The sequence below is a fragment of the Rhinopithecus bieti genome, unplaced genomic scaffold (assembly GCF_001698545.2).
Source record: "Rhinopithecus bieti isolate Rb0 unplaced genomic scaffold, ASM169854v2 scaffold_63849, whole genome shotgun sequence".
NCBI lineage: Eukaryota > Metazoa > Chordata > Mammalia > Primates > Cercopithecidae > Rhinopithecus > Rhinopithecus bieti.
Genome location: NW_016824220.1, coordinates 426,075 through 441,490, shown reverse-complemented (window position 1 = coordinate 441,490; position 15,416 = coordinate 426,075). Strand labels below are relative to the sequence as shown.

The following is a 15,416-nucleotide window of genomic DNA, read 5'->3' as shown; positions in this document are numbered from 1 at the left end:
AATTTATATTTATATATAAATATATATTTAAATGAATATATATAAAGTAAATATTGATGTAATACTCTTCACTTAATTTTATAAAGGGCATATAATAGAATAGGTGATTGCAAAAGTAATTGCCATTTTACATTGTTGGAATTTGCCATTTGATATTGGAATACATTCTTAAATAAACATGCTTATGTTATACATTGTTTTAATGAGAATTTCTCACTTTATGTTTCTTTGTTTGTTTGCTTGTTTTTACTAATGATTTATCACCTGCTGTCTATTTTATGTTTATTTTAGACTATGGAAACGATGTTAGACAAAAGCATATTCCAGCAATTTTCTTATTTGAATTCAAAATGGTTCATAAGACAGTGGAGACAACTCACAACACGGTTTGGTGCAGGAACTGCTAACGAACGTATAGTGCATGGTGGTTCAAGTTTTGCAAAAGAGACAAGAACCTTAAAGATAAGAAATGTAGTGACTGGCCATTAGAAGTTGACAATGACCAATTGACAGCAATCATCCAAGCTGATCTTCCTACAACTACATGAGAAGTTGCCGAATAATTCAAGGTCTACCATTCTATGGTGGTTCTGCATTAGAAGCAAATCGGAAAATATAAAAGTTCAATTAAGTGGGTCCCTCAAGAGTTGAGCAACATTTTTTTAAAATATGTAGTTTTGAAGTATCCTCTTCTCTTATTCTAAGCAAGAACAATAAACCATTTCTTGATCGGATTGTGACGTGTGATGATAAGTGGATTTCATATGACAACTAGTGATGACCAGCTCAGTAACTGGACTGATAAGCAGGTCCAAATCACTTCCCAAAGTTAAAGTTGTGCCATTAAAAGGTAATGGTCACTCTTTGGTGGTCTGCTGCCAGTAATATCCAATACAGCTTTCTGAATCCTGGTGAAACCATTACATCTGAGAAGTATGCTCAACAGTCGATGAGATGCACGAAAAACTGCAATGCCTACAGCTGACATTGCTCAACAGAAAGGGTACAGTTCTTCTCCACCACAACACTTCACTGCACATCAGACAACCAATGCTTCAAGAGTTGAACAGATTGGGCTACAACGTTTTGCCTCATCCATCATATTCACCTGACTTCTTGCCAACCGACTACCACTTCTTCAAGCATCTTGACAACTTTTTGCAGGAAAAATGCTTTCACAACTAGCAGGATACATAAAGATCTCTTAAGAGTTCATAAATTCCCAAAGCATGAATTTTGATTCTATAGGCATAAACAAACTTATTTATCACTGTTGAATATGCGTTGATTGTAATGAATCAAATTTTGATTAATAAAGATTTATTTGAGCCTAGTTATAATGATTTAATATTCATGTTCCAAAACCACAGTTACTTTTGCATCAACCTATATTATGTAAAGATTATAGAGATTCCCATTCAAGGTGGTAGACCAGAAGCAACTAGTGAGCTCAGCTCTCACAGAGAGGAAGCAAGATGATGAGCAAACACTAGCTCTTCTAGTGGACCATCTAAGCCCACGTTGGGATTCAGCAAGGAAGCAACAGAATCCATGGAGAACAGAGAAATGCAAAGCCAGGCAGCTGCCCACCCAGGACCAGTACAGATCCAAGAGAAGCTCCCTAACATGGGGAAAGGGAGAGTGAGAGCCCCCAAAAGACCCACACTTCTGCCATGGACCTTTGCAGTCCTGGCCATCAGAAAGCCACCCACACCTCTTCCCACCCAGGCTTCCAGACAGACACAGAATACCACTTGATTCTGCAGATGCACCGCTCAAGCCCATAAAGAGGTCCATTAGCCTTGAATTCCTGAACACCTTAGTGCCACCTGCCTTATCCCCACCAATAAGAGAGGACAGGCTCTTTGCAGGCCCCTAGGGTAGATGCTGCATCGCTGGTGCTGAGGAGTGAACAGACTACAGACCTCGTCCCCACTTCTCCTTGCCAGCCAAGGGCCACAGGCTTGGGCCCCAGGGCAGATGTTCCATCCAGGAGATAATTGGCAGGCCCTTCTCCAGAGGTAACTGACAGGCTAGGGAGAGAAAAAAGGGACTGACAGCTTTCACAGGCCACAGCCTGCCACAGCATACCAAAGCCACAGTATGGAGAGGTAGCCAGATTGCTTACTACAGGACTCCCCCTCCTCTGCTACTCCCTGCCTAACAGGGCTTGTTGCCTTCTGCCATCCTAGCTCCCTCACCCTTCCCCCACATGAGCATTTCAGCTGTGGCTCAGAACCTTCTTAAAACCCTACACCCACAGGCCTGTGGTCTTCATTTGGATTCACACCACTGAGGCGTTCTGCCTACCTGTGCCTGAGAGTTTGGCCAGTGACTTGGGGACCAGGCCATCTCCCTCCATCACAGCCAGCACCTGAACCCTGGGCTGACCAAACCCCCATCCAGCCTTATAAGGATTCATATAGGCTGCCCAATGGGCCATCTAGGGGCTGAGGAATTGGGAAACTACTTATCCCATTTCAACTCTGCTGGCACCTGACCATTTTCGCGCCTCAGGGTCTGAGGTTAGGCCAACTTAACAAGCTGCCACCACCACAAGCAACACACACTCACAGGAATCCAAAGGTGGACCCCTCCTGCTTTACATAAAGCTGCAGTGCTACCATATCAGAGAACAGGCAAACCATAATGCTATCTGTATCAGGCTGAATGATGAAGTTCTTTTCCAAAACCACTCCTGCAGAGAGTTACAAAATAGGCATTTCCCAAGACTCTCAACCACATCGTGATCTGGAGCTACACTACAGTGTGCATCTCAACTAGGAGTCACAAGCTCTGGAACAGGGTTCTGATAGAGTAACCATCCATGTTCCTGATTACTAGGATGAGGAGCCACTGCAACCCAGCAGATACTTCAGTGCATTTCACCACAAGCTCTTCCCAGTCACCCTCGTTAGGGCAGGTGCCTGCATCGCCATAGGGGTGTTCATAGCCAAGCCAGGAATTTTAGCTCTGTCCAGCTGTGTCCCCTAACCCTTTGAAAGAGAAAGTTTAGGACACCTAGCACTCCACTATCCCACCCATCACCTGAAGCAACAGAGAATACCTCACAGTAAACAAAGATCAGGTACATACCATCTGCTTGTACCACAGCTGGTTTTTACTTGTAGGCACTATTTACTGGGCTATAGGTAGAACTCCACAGCCCAATGTAAAATCTGCTGTCAGAAGTGTTAGGCTATAGAAGCAAAGCAAAAAGACTCTAATCAAAATACTCTACAGTCATACACCCTAGGTGGGGAGAAGAAGGGGATTTTTTTACAAACATAATAATATAAAAAAAAAGAAGAAAATTATTTCTTACACACAAAATGAGAAATGCCAACATCTCTAGATGAAAAGGAACCAGTGCAAGAATTCTGGCACTGTGAAAAATCTGAATGTTGTGATACCACCAAAGGATAACATAAATTCTGCAGAAAGAGTCCCTAACCAAAATGGAAACTCAGAAATGACAGATAAAGAATTTGAAGCATGGATTGCAAGGAAGCTAGTGAGATTCAAGACAAGGTTAAAAGTCAACACAAAGAAACTTCTAAAGCAATCCAGAAAATGAAGGAAGTGATTTCTCAAAAAGAAATCTATCAGAGCTTCTGGAATTGAAAAACTCAAGAAATTTTGAAGCACAATTGAAACTTTTATCAATAGGTTAGACCAAACAAAAGAAAAAAATTTAGAGCTTAAAGGCTGTTTTTTTTGTTGTTGTTTTGTTTTTTTGTTTGTTTGTTTGTTTGTTTTTTAACTAACAGAATCGGGATAAAAAGAGAAAAAAAAGAAATTTTTAAATTAACAATGTATTTGAGAAATGAGATTAAATAAAATGACTAAACCTATGAATTATTGGCATTCTTGAGAGAGAAGGGAAAAAAAGTAAAAAACAACTCAAAACATATTGGAGGGAATTATTATTTTTTTAATTCCCTAATTTTGCTGGAAAGGTAGATATCTAGATACCAGAAATCCAGAGAACACCTGTAAGATATTATACAAAATTCACATCACCAAGATATATCATCAACAGGTACAAGGTACAATGTACAAGGTACAAGGTAAATGCTGAAGGAAAAAAATTTTAAAGCAGTTAGAAAAAAAGATCACATAACTTAAAAAGGAAACCCAATCAAACTAACAACAGATTTCTCAGCAGAAACCTTATAGATCAGAAGAGATTGGGGAACTATTTTTAGCATTCTGAAAGAAAAGAAATTCCAATAGAGAATTTTGTATTCTGCCAACTAAGCTTCATAAGTGAGGGAGAAATAAAATCATTTTTTAGATAAACAATCACTAATGAAATTAATTATTACTACAGAAGCCTCACAAGAGATCCTTAATGCAGTTCTAAGCATGAAAACAAAAGAATCGTACCTGTTACCACAAAAACACACTTAAACACACCATAGACCCTATAAAGCAACTACACAATATAAACAACTAAGAAACAGCCTAACAACTCCACAGTAGGATCAAAACCTCACATATCAATATTAACTTTGAATGTAAATAGTATAAGTGCCCCACGTAAAGGCTCAGAGTGGCAAGTTAAATTTTTTTAAAAGACGGATTTGTCTGTTGTCTTCAAGAGACCCATTTCACATGTAATGTCGTTCACAGGCTCAAAGTAAAGAGTTGGAGAAAGATCTATCACACAAACAAAAAACAAAAAAGGACAAGGGTCTCTATTCTTATACCAGATAAAGCGAACTTCGGGACAGCAACAATCAAAAAGGACAAAGACGGGCATTACATAGTGATCAAGGGTTCAATTCAGGAATAAGACTTTACTATTCGAAATATATACACACTCAACATTGGAGCACCCAGATTCGTAAAACAAATACTTTTAGACCCATGAGCAGACTTAGACCACCACACAATTATAGTGGGGAACTTTGACACTCAACGGGCAGTGTTAGGTAATTCAGGCAGAAAACCAGCAATGAAAATCTTGACTTAAATTCTACACTTGAAAAATTGGACCTATAGACATTTACAGAATACTCCACCTGTCAACTACAGAATATACATTCTTCTAATCTTCACACAGAACATACTCTAAGACCACATGCTCAGTCATAAAGCAAGTCTCAATAAATTAAAAAATGAAATTATATCTACCATACTGTCAGACTACTATGAAAGAAAAAGGAAAATCAATCCCAATAAGATCTCTCAAACTCACACAATAACATAGAAATTAAGAAAAAATTCTAAATAACTTTTGGGTAAGCAAAAAAAATCAGGTAGAAATAAAAAAAGAATTTGTAACAAATGAAAACAGGGACACAAGCATCAACATTTCTAGGATTCAGTAAAAGCAGCATTAATAGGAAAGTTTATAGTGCTAAATACAAGTTAGAAATATCTCAAATTAACAATCTAATATCACACCTAGAGGAATTAGAAAAACAACAAACTAACCCCAAAGCTGGCAGGTGAAAAGAAATACTAAAGTAAGAGCAGAACTGAATGAGATTGAGATCCAAAAATCCACACAAAAAGATTAATGAAACCAAAAGTTGCTTCTTTGAAAGAATATACAAGATTGATAGACCACTAGCAAGATTAACAAAGAAAAAAAAGAGAGAGGGTCCAACTAAACAAAATCAGAGATGACAAAGGTAGTATTACAATCAATCACACAGAAATACAATCTCCAAGTACTATAACAAACAACTCTCTATATACAAACTAGAAAATCTAGAGGATATAAACAAATTCATAAAAACAAAATCTCTCAAGATTAAATCAGGAAGACATTGAAACTCTGCACACACCAATATTGAATTTCAAAATTTAATTACTATTTTTTTTTTAAAAAAAAAAGAACTACCAACTAAGTAGCCCCAGAGCAGATAGATTCACAGTCAAATTCTACCAGAATTTTGCCACAAAGAAGAGCTGGTACCAATTCTACTAAAATTATTCCAAAGAAAATAGGAGAAATAACTCCTTCCCAACGCATTCTATGATGCCAACATTACTATAGTAAAAAATCTGGCAAAGCCACAACCATAAAAGGAAACTACAGGCCAGCATCCTTGATGAATATAGACACAAAAATCTTTAACAAACTAATAGCAAACCAAATCCAGCAGCACATCTAAATGTTAATTCACCATGATCAAGTAGGCATTATTCCTGGAATGAAAGTTTGGTTCAACAAATGCAAGTCAATAAATGTGAGTCATCACATAAATAAAATTAAAAACAGAAAGTATATAACCATCTCAATATGTACAGAAAAGGGTTTTGATAAAATCCAATATTGCTTCATGATAAAACCCCTCACCAGACTAGGCATTGAAGGAACACAACGAGCAATAAGAGCCATCTGTGATAAACACATAGCCAACATCATACTGAAAAGGGAAAAGCTTGGGGCATTTGCCTTAAGAACAGGCTTAAGACAAGATTGTTCCACACAGTACTGGAAGCCCTACCCAGAGCAATCAGGCAAGAGAAAGAAATAAAAATCATCTAAATAGGAAAAGAAAAGGTCAAATTATCTCTCTTCACAGAGATATGATTCTACACCTGGAAAATTCTAAAGACTGAGGTAAAAGGCTCCTAGAACAGATAAATGAGTTCAGTAAAATTTTAGGACACAAAATCAATGTATAAAAATCAGTAGCACTTATACCTACAATAATATTTAAGCTGAGAGCCAAATCAATAATGCAATCCCATTTATAAATGCCACAAACAAAATAAAAGGAATATATCTAACCAAAAAAGGTGAAAGATCTCTATAATGAGAATTTAAAAACACTGCTAACAGAAATCAAGGATGAAAATAAACAAATGGAAAAATATTCCATGCTCATGGATAGGAAAACTCAATATTATTATAATGATCATACTGCCCAAAGCAATCTATAGATTTAATGTTATCCCTATCAAATTATCAAAGTTATTTTTCACAGATGTAGAATAAACTGCTCTAAAATTCATATGGACCAACAAAGAGCCTGAATAGTCAAAGTACTCCTAAGCAAAAAGAACAAAGCGAGATGCATCACATTATCAAACTTCAAACTATATTCTAAGGTTACTGTAACCTCTGAAGCATGATACTGGTACAAAAACAGACACACAGACTAAGAGGACACAGAAATAAACCTTAACACCTGCAACCATCTGATATTTGACAAAGTCAACAAAAATAAGCAATGAGGAAAGGACACATTATTCAATAAATGACACTGGGATAACTGGTTAGCCATATGCAGAAGATTGAAACTGGACTCCTACTTTTCACCATATACAAACATCAATTCAATATGGATTAAAGATTTAAATATGATGGTTAAAACCATAAAAATCCTAGATGAAAACTTAGAAAATGCCCTTCTTGACATTAGCCTTAGCCCAAAAGTTTATGGCTAAGTTCTCAAAAGTAATTGCAACAAAAACAAAAATTTGAAGTGGAATCTAATTAAAATAAAGAAATTCTGAACATTAAAATAAATTATTAGGAATATATAAACAACCTGTAGAATGAGAGAAAATATTCTCAAACCATGCACAAGATAAAGGTCTAGTTCCAGAATTTATATGGAACTGAAACAATTCAACAAGCAAAAACAACCCCATTTAAAAGTGGGCAAAGAACATGCACAGACATTTCTCAAAAGAAGACAAACATTAGTGGCCAAAAAAGGTGAAAAACTTCTCAATATCACTAATCCTCAGAGAAATGCAAATCAAAACCTCAATAAGATACCATCTCACTCCAGTAAGTATGGCTATTGCTTTTTGAGTTTTTGTTTGTTTGCTTTGTTTTGAGATGGAGTCTCACTCTGTCACCAGGGATGGAATGCAGTGACATGATCTTGGCTCACTACAGCCTCCACCTCCTGCATTCAAGCAATTCTCCCACCTTAGCCTCCCAAGTAGCTGGGATTACAAGTGTGCACCACCATGCCCAGCTAATTTTATATTTTTAGTCGACATGGGCTTTCACCATGTTGACCAGACTGGTCTAGAACTTCTGGCCTCAAGTGATCTTCCTGTCTTGGCCTCCCAAAGTAGAATGGCTATTCTTAAAAAGTCAAAAAATAATAGATGACAAGGTTGTGGAGATAAGGGAATGCTTATACACTGTTGGTAGAAATGTGAATTAGTTCAGTCACTGTGGAAACCAGTTTGAAGATTTCTAAGAACATAAAACAGAGCTACCATTCAACTCGTTCATCCCATTACTGGATTTATATCCAAAGGAAAATTAATCATTCTACCCAAAAGATGCATGTACTATTACATTTATGTCACCACTAGTCACAATAGCAAGGACATGGAATCAATCTAGGTGCCTATCCACAGTAGAATGAATAAAGAAAACGTGGTTCATATACACTGTGGAACACTATGCAGCCATAAAAAAGAATGAAATCATGGTCTCTGCAACAACATGGATACCACTGGAGGGCATTTTCCTAAGCAAATTAACGTGGAAACAAAAACCAAATACCACATGTTCTCACATATAAGTGGGAGCTAAGCATTGGGTATACATGGACATAAAGAAAATACTCGATGTGGACTACTCAAGGAGAGAGTAGGAGAGGGGCAAAGGGCTATAAATTTAGGTATTATGGTGATTTCCTGGGTGATAGGATAATTTGTGCCCCAAACCTTAGTGTCATGAGATATACCCATGTAACAAATCTGCACATGTACCCCCGACTCTAAAATTAAATTTGAAAGTATAAAAAATTATAACATCCATCATTGGATTTGTAACACATACATATATAATAGTTATGGCAGTAATAGCATAAAGAAGTGGGATCTGGTGCAATATTTCTATGTATTTTTCTAAAAGCAAGTTAGTACACAGTGTATGATAAGTCAAAGATGCATATTTTAATTTCTAAATGAAACACTTTAATCAGTGTGAAGAAATTGGTATTAATTTTGCAAAGAAATTGATTGTGGTAATAGTTACATGACATTTGTCAAAACTCACTTTTTAAAGGTAGATTTTATTGCATGTAAATTATATCAGTGAAGCTGATTTTAAAATGAAAATGAGCTTTCCCAGACCTTTTCTACAAAAAAAGGAGGTCTTATTTGAATACAAACGATCTTAGGAACAACTCAAAATTGCCTAAAACTGGGAAGATGTAGGAAGCTGTGATAGTTAAACAAACTCAGAATAGAAAAAAGACAATGTTTTCCCTCCATACTAAACTGTACACCAATAAACAGCATATTGAGGAGAGAACATTTTTTAAAATAATGATTGAAATATGAGAATTTCAAATAAAGTAGGCAAATGAAATACAGATTTAATTTTAATCAAATAGCAGAATGTCATAGAACTTTTCTTTCTTATTGAATATACAATTTGTGTGAAATATGGCAAAAGTTTGTCAAAGGCATCAAGGAGAGTGACAATGTTAATGCTTTGATCTCTGCAATGACACTAACGATTCTAATCTGAAAGTATAGCTTTCATATATCAATCTTAATTTAGCAGCGGTATCAACTAAATAATTTAGTAAACACAATGCTTTTTAATTCAAGATTTACCAAAAGCAGTACCCATGGTTTTCTTAAGGAAAATCACCAAATGGTAAAAATAACAGGCTCCTGCCATGAGTGCATCTTTCCTCAGGTCAGCAGATATACATAGCACAGGCTTTTTTTTTAAGAAGTATTTTATTGTTTTTCCACTTTTCATCAGGGTTCTGTTGCCATGGCAATAAAGTAGGCTATCTTGTTGGCTTTCACCTTTACTGTCTTGCTTCATAGGGTTCTGTCTGCTCAGAGCAAACATGGTGGGTACCGCACACATACAAATGTCTGATTTTGTATTTCCTTCTTGAGAGTGCTTGGCAGCTCTTCTCCAGAGACGGCTGAAACAGCAGTTCACAAAGTGGCATTCATCCTTCTCTCTAATGGCCTCCATCATATGTCTCACTTGTTTTGTGATCTCTCTTTCAAGAAGGACACAGCTCCTCTTGAAAGATTTATTTTTCCCATTGAAAACAGAGGTCTTCTAACATTTCAATTAACTTAGTTGTCAGATCAGCTCTAAATACATTCCCTGTTTAATGTTACCCATTGTTAGGGTGTGAAATAAAAAAGAAAACTCAAAAGAGCATATAGGCTCACCACAAATACAAGCGAACAGATTTATTCAGTGCACAAACACTTTAACTTTTAGTCTCTTCTCATTTACCTATAGCAATTACCAATTCTTTCAAGTATCTAAATGTAAATCATGATTCCTGTTAAGGGCCCTTTTAGTCTTTGAACAGGGCAAAACAGCATGCATTAAATATTTGTTGAAGAGATGAATAAAATAAAACACGTAAGTAAAGGACACACATGCACATAGACACACACATACCAAATATTGTTGAATTAAAACCAGAAAGAAACTCTAACAGGGATTAAACCTTGTGCTTATTTTTTCTGGGAGAGGGGGAGATTGATTGGAAAACAATGTAATATGTTCCATTTAAAATTTTGGTATATGGCATTTTCTAACATAGGAAGCCACAGTGTTCTTGGCCCATCATGACATTGGGTAGCATTAACTGTAAGTTTTGTGCTTCCAAATCACTTTGTAGATTTTAAGAATTTCTTAATACTCTTGTAGCCTGCCTTGCATTTTGATCCTTTATTCTATTTGTCAGGTGCACAAGATTACCTTCCTTTTTTAACCTTCTGTCTCGTCACCAGCACTTCTACTTGGTAGCCATGTACTTGGAAAAAGGCCGCATGATCTTTCTGGCTCCACTCAATGTCTAAGGCACCCTGCTTCCTTTGCTTGCACCCCACAGACTATTTCCCTCATCCTATTTACTGCAGCAAATCTCCCCTTAGTTGATGAGATTGTGTTTATCTCCCTTTAAAACCCTACCTATCCTGAATGGTCTGCCATTGTCTACCTTTAAAATCCTTCCTCTTTCTTCTTCCTCTATTCTCTAAATAATGATGGGGTAAGTTATACCTAAAGGTCACTTTAACAAAATATTTCCTCAGTACTTTGCAGAAAACACCAAACAAAAATGTCATTTTAAAAGAGGTGTATTTTTTCTTTTAGAATGTAAGTTCCTCAAGAGCAGGGACAATGATTTCTGTATGTTCTGTTGTGCCTAGTACACTGTAAATGCTCAATAAATTTTGATGATGGGAGGCAGTGAGTCTTGATGATAAGGGTGAGAAAGTGAAATCCCAAACATTGTTTTGTTGCTTGTTTTGTTATGACCTCAGATTAAATTGGGAAATATTGGCCCTTTTGAATAATTGTCCCAAATATTACATTCAAATAAAAGTGCAATGGGAAAAAAATAAAGATACAGGGAGTCCTTCCACACCACCAGGCTTTTCCCTTCTGCCAAAAACAAATATTTCCCCCCATATTTTCTACCTATTTTTTATTTCCTAAGCTTAATGTTAACATATTTATTTGCATCTTATAGCCAGTGTTCTTCACTAATATTTATTCATCAGGTTTTTTGGCTTGTAATTCTTTCCAAAGGAAATTTTTAGTCCTATTACTTCCAGATTAAAATATAACTTTTATATATCATTCATAAGACAGATTTCTATGAATTTAAGCAAAATTTATAAAGAGAAAATGGTAATTTTTTAAGATTTCATAGTTCTGAATTTTGTTTAATTTTGTGTTTGTAGTCAGCATTGTCTAGATAATTCTTACCACATTATTATTATTAATCTCACACTTTAAACATTTTCTGTCTTAAAAATTGATGACTTATTTTATTTAAGCAGTCCCTTTTTGCATCCAGGTGCATAGAATGTTCATCCCATATTTTCTAAACGATCAATACTATGTATTATGGGACTATCATTCGTTCTTGTTGGCAGTGCTATTTTTTTCTGCCTGTCAGGATTTCCCTATCCTTTTTTGTCTAGTTCATTTGCAGAATCACTTCACTGACTTCCCCGTTTCTGAAGCATCCATCCATTACAGTACTCATTTCCAATTCCAGGAACAGTCCTATGTCCCAGGTTGGCCAGAGATACCACCCCTTCTCCTGAGTGATTACTTCAGGAATGACTATATTACCCCTTCAGAGACACGAAGTTCTTAGAGGAGAAATCTCTGCATAAACAATGTAGATATTAAGTAAAGGTATTTATTGTGAGTCATCTTGCTCACAATATAAAGTTCTTCTCTGTGGAATAATGCCACATAGAGAAAAGCTGAGCGAAGAGAGAGAGTGAGACATGGAGGTGACTATGTGTATATCTAAAACCAGCTTTTTACATAACTGTTTCAGTTATATGTCCTAATATAGACCACTTTTCTTAAACTCAGGTAATACACAACTTCAGAGAGGCCTTCCTTGCCCACAGTAAGTAAACTTTTAGTTATTCTTTTACTACATAGTTTTATAACAAGCATAATACTACTCTGATCTGAATTCTCTCATTTATTTATTTTATTTTTGTAGTCTCTTTGCCCTAGTATAACATAAGCTCCACTTTGGCAGAACCTTTGCTAGCAACATGCCTGGCTTTCAATAAACTGTTGTTGAATGGATAAATGAATGAATAAACCTTGTTTGAGGGGAGTTTCTATAACTAGAAACTGAAAGAACCTGACTAATGCATAGTTTGTTTTCTAGGTTATAGCAATAACATAAAATCTACATATGGTTGACCCTATTTTATTAACTTTTGCATTACTTTTCTTCACATCATTATGGCTTTTGTCTAATTTTATTCTCTCAAAGGGGTTTTCAAAAGAGTCTTCTAGCAGCATTTTCTGTACCTTAGCTGAACCCTTGGTTTTTGTCTTCATACTGTCACCAGAGTAATATTTATGAGAAAAAAAATGATTATATTAACTCTGTGTGCTCTGATTTTCAGCAGAAATCTTCCAATCTTCAGGTTCTTCAGATGAAATCATATTTCCCGTGGCTTCCACATATCCATGGACAGGAATTAAGAGGGATCCAAGAGCTCTATGTACTTCAAATTAAACCTTGTCTCCTGCAAACTCCACATCCCCACTAACAAGTGAAAATCATGGAACTCTATGCTTCTGGCAAGACTCACACCCTCCCTTTCGAATATTCACACCTCACCTCCACCTGATTTGAGACCAACATTTTATTTTGCCCTTTATCCATTTTCAAATCAGTCATCACAGGACATTCAGAACTCTTAGTTCACCCTTTCCTCTAGATTCTAAACAACTTGATGCCTCCATAAGCAGAAGTACAACACTCTTATTCTCTCCCCACACCCAGCAATCTTTAAATCACTTTCCTGCTCTATTTTTATTCTTAGAATATACATGTATCATATACTGTCTTTCCTGACAAGAATGAATATAAATTTTCCTATCATTGCTTCCCTATTTCTCTAATCCTTCCATTATCTTCTTATAGTCTGGTATAGACACCAGACTCAGACCTGGCCAAACATAGTACTTCATTCTCCTTCCCGAAAGAGATGGCTATGTATGGTTTGCCTGCCAAAGTTGCCTCTGTTCTAATTCCTGGAGCCCATTAATGTATTGTTCTATGTGGCAAAGGGGAAATAAGGTAACAGATGGAATTAAGCTTGCTAATACATTAATCTTAAAATAGGGAAATTATCCTGGATTATCCAGGTGGGCCCAGTGTAATTGCAAGGGTCATCAAACATGAAAAAAGGAGACAGAAGAGTTCGATCCATGCAATGTGAGTATGGCTTTGAAGATGGTTGAGGGGCCATAAGCCAAGGAACACGGCAGGCTATGGCAGCTGGAAAATGCAAGGAAACAGATCCTCCAGAAAGAAGGTGTCCTCTTGACATCTTGATTTTAGACAAACGAAACCCATTTAAAACTTCTGACCTCCAGAATTGTACATAATATGTGTGTGCTGTTTTAAGCCACTGTTTTTGGTAATTTGTTAAAGCAATTTCTTAGTCCATTTGCTTTGATATAATAAAAAAGTACCTTATTTGTACCTTATAAGATAAAGTATATACTGTATTATGTTATGAACAAGAGAAATGTATTTCCCACAGTTCTGGGGGCGGGAAAGTCCAAGATCAAGGTGCTGGCTTTGACACTGACTCAGTGTCTGATGAAGGCCCACTTCCTTATAGATGGCACCTTCTTGCTATATTCTCACATGGTGAAGGAGACTAGCAAGCTCTGTGGGGTCTCTTTTGTAAGAGAACTAATCCCATTCATGAAGGCTGTGCCTTCATGACCTCATCACATCTCAAAGTTCTCACCTCTTAATATTATCACCTTTGGGGTTACGTTCAACATATAAAGTTTGGGAGGATAAAAAAAAAATCAGACCATAGCGAGCAGCAATAGGAAACTAATACATCATGTGGCCCCAAAGGGCCAGTGTTTCATGAAAATATTTATCATATTGATATATTGATAATGTAAGAGAAGAGAACTCTCTTGAGTAAGATCCCAAGATGTAAGAACTATAAGGCTGAAGCCACCAGGAACCTTTTCCACCACAGGAAAAAACAAATAAACTCATTCAAGAATTTAACCCACACAAGGATGTCACATACAAGAGAACAAGCTCTGAGTAAATATTTTGTGTATATTGGACTTTTTCCGTTACGTGAGTCAATGTGTCTTTTTTATCTTAAGCTAGTTTGAGTCACATTTTGCCAGTTTAACACACAAAATAATTATTAAGGAATATAATCTTATACTTCCTTGATTATGCCTTTTATCTCCTAAAATATTTCTATATACACATAAAGATTTTGCTTGACTCTCCTCTCTCAGTAAGGTTTCCCTGACTCTCACAAGTAGATTTATCATATTGATATATTGATAATGCAAGAGAAGAGAACTCTCTTGAGTAAGATCCCAAGATGTAAGAACTATAAGGCTGAAGCCACCAGGAACCTTTTTCCACCACAGGAAAAAACAAATAAACTCATTCAAGAATTTAACCCACACAAGGATGTCACATACAAGAGAATAAGCTCTGAGTAAATATTTTGTGTATATTGGACTTTTTTCCGTTACGTGAGTCAATGTGTCTTTTTTATCTTAAGCTAGTTTGAGTCACATTTTTGCCAGTTTAACACACAAAATAATTATTAAGGAATATAATCTTATACTTCCTTGATTATGCCTTTTATCTCCTAAAATATTTCTATATACACATAAAGATTTTGCTTGACTCTCCTCTCTCAGTAAGGTTTCCCTGACTCTCACAAGTAGATTTATCATATTGATATATTGATAATGCAAGAGAAGAGAACTCTCTTGAGTAAGATCCCAAGATGTAAGAACTATAAGGCTGAAGCCACCAGGAACCTTTTTCCACCACAGGAAAAAACAAATAAACTCATTCAAGAATTTAACCCACACAAGGATGTCACATACAAGAGAACAAGCTCTGAGTAAATATTTTGTGTATATTGGACTTTTT

General features: G+C 36.2%; 1 pseudogene; it reads right to left on the bottom strand.

The window, feature by feature from the left end:
* The window catches only part of LOC108522099 (AP-2 complex subunit beta pseudogene), a 29,045-nt pseudogene extending 16,237 nt beyond the window's left edge, over positions 1-12,808 (bottom strand).
* Between the last annotated feature and the right edge of the window lie 2,608 nt (positions 12,809-15,416).